The sequence below is a fragment of the Lepisma saccharinum genome, chromosome 2 (assembly GCF_977018435.1).
Source record: "Lepisma saccharinum chromosome 2, izLepSacc3.1, whole genome shotgun sequence".
In the NCBI taxonomy this organism is placed as follows: Eukaryota; Metazoa; Arthropoda; class Insecta; order Zygentoma; family Lepismatidae; genus Lepisma; species Lepisma saccharinum.
In genome coordinates this window covers 17,609,474-17,615,473 of record NC_139230.1, presented here as the reverse complement: position 1 = coordinate 17,615,473, position 6,000 = coordinate 17,609,474, and positions in this window count along the sequence as shown.

The window sequence follows — 6,000 nt, the reverse complement described above, 5'->3', positions numbered from 1 at the left end:
TGTGTGTGTGTGTGTACTTCACACACATATGTATATCTGAGTAAAATGTGGGGGCATGGGAAATTCCATTTCAGACGCGAGTATCCAGTTTTTAATTCAAAATTTGCATTAATATTTTATATACTATTTTCTTTTTTAAAAAATAATAATTGATGGCTGTCTTAAAAACAGATTTCAAGACCGGATAACAATTCCAAAACATATAAAGCTCTGGATCTTGTTCTGAGCTCATTTTGAATTTAATGGAATGGAAAAAGCAGGATTTTGTAATGTGAAAATTGCGAACAAAGATACATCTATTCATTTTTATGCATGTTGCGATTTAAAGGGGGTGAGGAGGATTCACCCTTCTCTAACCTGTGCAATTCCAAATCAGGTATAATCATTTCCCACGCACTGAATTTGAAAATCATATTATAAAATATATCATACTTTTAGAATCCCATTCAGTTCAGTTCATGTTAGAGCTATACATAAAATATCATTAAACTAATTTATTGCAGATATGTACCCTGGACAGTGCCTTTTAGAAGCGATGTATTCGGTATTTTCTCAGACTTCTAAAGGGTGTTTCAAAAGTTCTTTCTATCGAACGAAAACTGTGCCCTGTCTTTGACGTATATTGGGCCACTTCGTCCTTAACACTTATCAAACCTTTGTTGACAGCTGTGGCGTTGTGTTGTCTTTTAAAAAAAAATACTGAGTCGAGATGATACCCGATCAACTCGCAAGAGATCTAATTTTGAAGTATTTGTAAAACATTTGACATAGTAATTATTTGTAATGCAATAAGCTGTACCTTATGATGCTCTTCAAACACTGAAAGTACTACCATTGCACATGCAAATCCGAAATCCTTCAGATCTCATAGCAAGCAAAGTTGAAAATCACACGTTCGAAATATTATGTTTCAATCTTTGGTGGACAATATGAAGAGACGGTTTGAAAAGTTTAGATTATTTTTCGGATGTTGTCACATTAAATTCAGATATAGACATGTGTTTTGTGGTGACATGTTAATTTCTGGTTTATATGAAAATGTGAACTTTAATGTAAGAGAGAGCATGTGCGCATCATCAATCGAATGTATTCGTATCTACAAAGAAAATCCAAAACACATTGCCACCTCACTCAAAGACTTTGTAAATCCAATCCAAATTGTACCAATATCTACAGTTGAATCTGAAAGCGAGTTCAGTGCCAAGAACCTTATACCCTAACAGATTAGAGAAATCATTTAGAAGTTTTAAATCTGCTTTTCATTTCAAATGACCCCCAGTGCATAGCTTTGATGCAGAAAATGTTGTAACAAATTTGATCAAGACTAAGCATTACAGTGTCCTTGACAAGCCAACTGGCAAATCATCGAACCTGCAGTGAGTCATTTATTTCGTGCATTCAACTGACTAATGTAATTTTCTTACATTTGACTTTAGAATTTAAACATAAATGGTGTTATGTTTGTGTTGTACTCGATATGAGGTACATTCAAGTTCTAAGGTCTCCTAATTTATTTTGAAAAATATACCCACCTCAGAAACCTGAAACTGCCATCATTTCTCAGCATAATCATTGTCTAGACGTACACATTTTCCACAATGCTGACGTCACCATAGCATGGCATCTGCAAACTCTTTTTTAAAAGTCTGTTTTGTACCGTATACTGAATAATCGCTGATGCAAGAGGGGAACACCTGGAAAATTTGCGACCACGGAGACTGTCCTTGAGGGTTGAAGAGAGCCAAAAATTGCTATGTGCGAGGTCAGGTGAGTATGGACGGAGCATGTGATTCACTTTAAATTTGTTTTCCATGAAGATCGTCTGAACAATGGTCGCCCGATGAGGAGGTGCGTTGTCCTGATGAAAGAACACAGCTGCAGCCATTTTCGGTGGTTTCTTTCGCAATGATGGAAGCAACTTGGTCCTCAAATCAGTTCCATAGCTTGTACCCATCATTGTGGTACCCTTAGGATAGCAATGCGTGAGTATAACGCCTTTGCTGTCCCAAAACATCCCTTTTCTCAGCAATGAAGTAACTGGCGGCTGGTTCGTGGGCGAGGCTCCTTTGGTTTGTTTTCATACGACGTTCGACATTCCTTGAACTATGGGACCCACGAACGCACATTGGTCACATCCATGACACTACCACAGCATGTCTGAGTCAATTTAAGATGAATATCGATGGGTGTTACTCCACGCAGGTGAAGAAAATGGATAAAAACACACTGTTCTTTCTATGTAAATGATGTCATTCCCAGTATCAAAAACATGTCAGTCGTTAGATAGCGCCACTAACTTCCTATGGGTCGTATCATGCTGTCATCTTGCCTCATCAACCTTCAAGAATGGATGCTTCTTCTCAAACAACTCTCACGTTTATAACTGCTTCTATTAATGACGAAAAATAGGAGACCTTAGAACTTGAATTAAATTCTTAGCAATTTATGTGCAATTCTAAGCATACCCAGTGCATAGGTAAAATAAGTCCTCTCCCTTCTGATAAAATCACAAATCGCACCCTGCTTTAATGTCTAGGAAACCTCGCTGCTTCATTTCAACTAGGAATGGTATCGAGGTGAGACGAATGTGTCACCACTCAAACTTCCACAACGTACATATGTCATTAAAGCAAAACGTTAATAACGTTTTTTCGGTTTTACATTTTGTTCGACGCTGCAAACAGTCGAAATACGGAATGTTATCCCGACTAGATGAAATCGTGCAGCATAGGTTCACAATTGTTACTAATGGATTAACTTTGCAAGTGCAATAAACAAAATATACGACTTATTTGAAATATGAACAAGACATACGCTTGGTATATCTGAATAAGGCACAATTTATTTTAAGTAAATTCCTCAAATATGATACGAAAGTTCCGAAAGAGATCGTCTCGTTTTAATTTTGCAAAGATTTATTTCAGTCTCGTCTCGAAATTTGAGACTTCTTTTGTCTCCGTACCATCTCTATCTTCAAAAGAAAAAAAAGTTTTCCGAACGTCCCCTGACAAAGTTATAAAAGAAAATAATCGGTGAGTCACAGGAGTACATTCTACCCCCCCACCAAATTTGTCTGTCGTGTTGCATCTCGGAAACAAGACGAGGCAGGAATTGTGAAAGTATTTCGTTTCGGAAAATTCCATTTGAAAAATGGATTCAGTATTTTCGAATCACTAGATCTTACAAAGCAAGCAATGGACACTCACGGATCACTAATCAACTGTATGAATTGCCATACTCTGAAAATTCTGAAGTCTCATTAACCGATTCTGTTGTACAGATCAATTGGTAAATTGAAGCCGCATATTTATATCCTCATTATATTCTAGAACGTTCCGCAGATAAAACGATTCATAAATATTGCCAGTAGTTCGACTCCTTCTCTTATTCAAGAACGTTGCCTCTCGCGCTTTCCAGAGATTTAAAATTACAACGAATCGTCCTACTTGTGGCGCTACCTTTTTTGTGCAGCTTCCAAAAAGTTCACTACGACAACACCGAAAGCGCAAGAAAAGTTTACGTGTAATATTATCAACAACAGGGTTATATAGAACATTCTCCGTCGTTATAATTACGAATCTCCTTAAATTATCGTCACAGTATTCAAGAAGACACAAACATAATTTTATGTAGTGTAAACTGAAAATTTCCTGTTTTTGTGTGTGTTGGGGGGGGGGGTATTGGGGCTCAAGCACCTTGATCACCACCTTGGATACATGTTATTGACAATAACAGGCTTATAGAACATTCTCTCTCTTGTCTTTATAATTATGTATCTCCTTAAATTATCATCACATTATTCAAGAAGACAAAAACATAATTTGTGCAGTGTAAACTGAAAAATTTCCTGAAGGGGCGGTTCGAGCCCTCTGATCCACACCTTGGATACATGCTATTAACAATAATAAGGTTATAGAACATTCTCCGTCTTGCCTCTATAATTATTACTCTCAAATTATCATCATATTATTCAAGCACCAATGACCTAATTTTATCTAACGTAATCTGAAAAAAATCCTGAAGGGGGCTCGAGCCCCCTGATCTCCATCTTGGATACGTGCTATTAACAATAACAAGTTTATAGAACATTCTCCGTCTTGCCTCGATAATTATTTCTCTCCTTAAATAATTGTCACATTATGCAAGAAGCCAAAAACCTAATTTTATCTAGTGTAAACTGAAAAATTTCCTGGGGGAGGGGGCTCGATCATCCTGATTCCCAACTTGGATACGTGCTATTATCAATAATAGGGTTACAGAACATTCTCCGTCTTTCCTCGATAATTATTTCTCTTCTTAAATTATCCTCATTTTATTTTATTTCACACCACAAGGAACCAAAAACCTCATTTTATCTAGTGTAAACTGAAAACTTTCGGGGGGCTCGAGCCCACTAAGCCCCCCCTCTTTTGATACGTGCCTGCATTGTACGTATTGAACTGTCAAGACGTACGTACATTGGAAAAAGTAAAGAAAATTATGCATCATTACATGAACATTCCTTAGCACACTAAGCACATTAACAATGATGGTTACATACACGGCAGGGTGAAGGAGTTCAAGTCCCGACACGATTGTTGGTCACTTGACATTGTAGTACGTACGCACCACACTACACTTCGACTTATTGAGGTCCGTGCGACTAAAACTTCGAGTTATAGAGGTGATTATAATTTAACTTCGACTCTTAGAGGTTTTTCATCCTCTACCTTCGAGTTATTGAGCTCGAACGTCATCCCATAAACCGTACAAATATTCGTCTTATCAAGGTTTTAATCGAGTTGTTGAGGTAAAATTAGTATTGAGTGTTATGGACAATTCAAGGGGATTACAAAAATTTCGACTTATCAAGGAATTCGAGATGTTGAGGTTCGAGTTATCAACCTGTATAATGACTAAAGCATGTTTCACGTTTTCTTTATTTTCAACATTACACCCCCAAAATATCATTCCGCAGACCCCTTAGTACCCTTAGATGATTAATCCTGGCGCCGCCGCTGGGGGATCCATCACAACTACCAGTGGCGTCTCGTCCCTTGGGGCTTCCGGGGCTTAGCCCCTAAAGAAAAAGGACGTATTCACGTAATTATCAATCACCATAACGCATAACTATCACAGAGTTTTTTAAAAGGCGATTTTACCCACGTAAATTCATCGTCTGTTGCAATTAGGGTTACCAGATCCTTACCAGCAAAAAACAGTACGCACACATACCATGACAAACTTTCTTCAAAAAAGGAAAGACATAAAGGACAAAAGTTTTAAAAATAATTATTATTTTATTTTATGAATCCCCAAAGTATATGAGTGGCATAAAACAAAAATGAAAACTAAATGTATTTAAAATTTGACATATTAAACAAACTACAGTTGTGAGCAAAATTTTGTTGAGATCATGTCACTTACACTTTAAGTCTTTAAAACAATTCCAATAACTTCAAATTAACAAATATTTCATAATCAAATGTACCAATATTTAAGTATCATCCTTAATGGTTCTGTACTTTTGCTTCGAGTGAATAGCATGTAATAACTTTGTATTTTCCATAACCATATCATGGAATTCACTACAGGTACAACTGAAATTATATTTAGTTATTATTAGGTGTTTCAGAGTTTCAGTTTCAATTGAGACTTCTCAGCAGTCCACATGTTATTCATTAAAGAGAAAACTCTCTCAGTGGGTGCATTTGTGGCTGGAAGGCACAAACTGAACTCTACAATATCAAATACCTGATAAAAGGAAATACATTTTTCCTGAAAATAATTATTTGAATATCTCAACCCATCTTAAATCTACTCTCATTTGAGCAGTGTTCCATGCTTTCAGTTTTTCAAGAGTAGCATACGCTCTTACATTTGAAATTTCATCAAAGAGATAAGAATTATTAAGTTGCTTTCCTGGCCATTTGTTGAAAAATTGTACGCTATTTTGCACCCTGTCCCATTCAATCATCGAATCCCGTTTTACCCAATCCAACACAGTCATTTCAGAAAAGG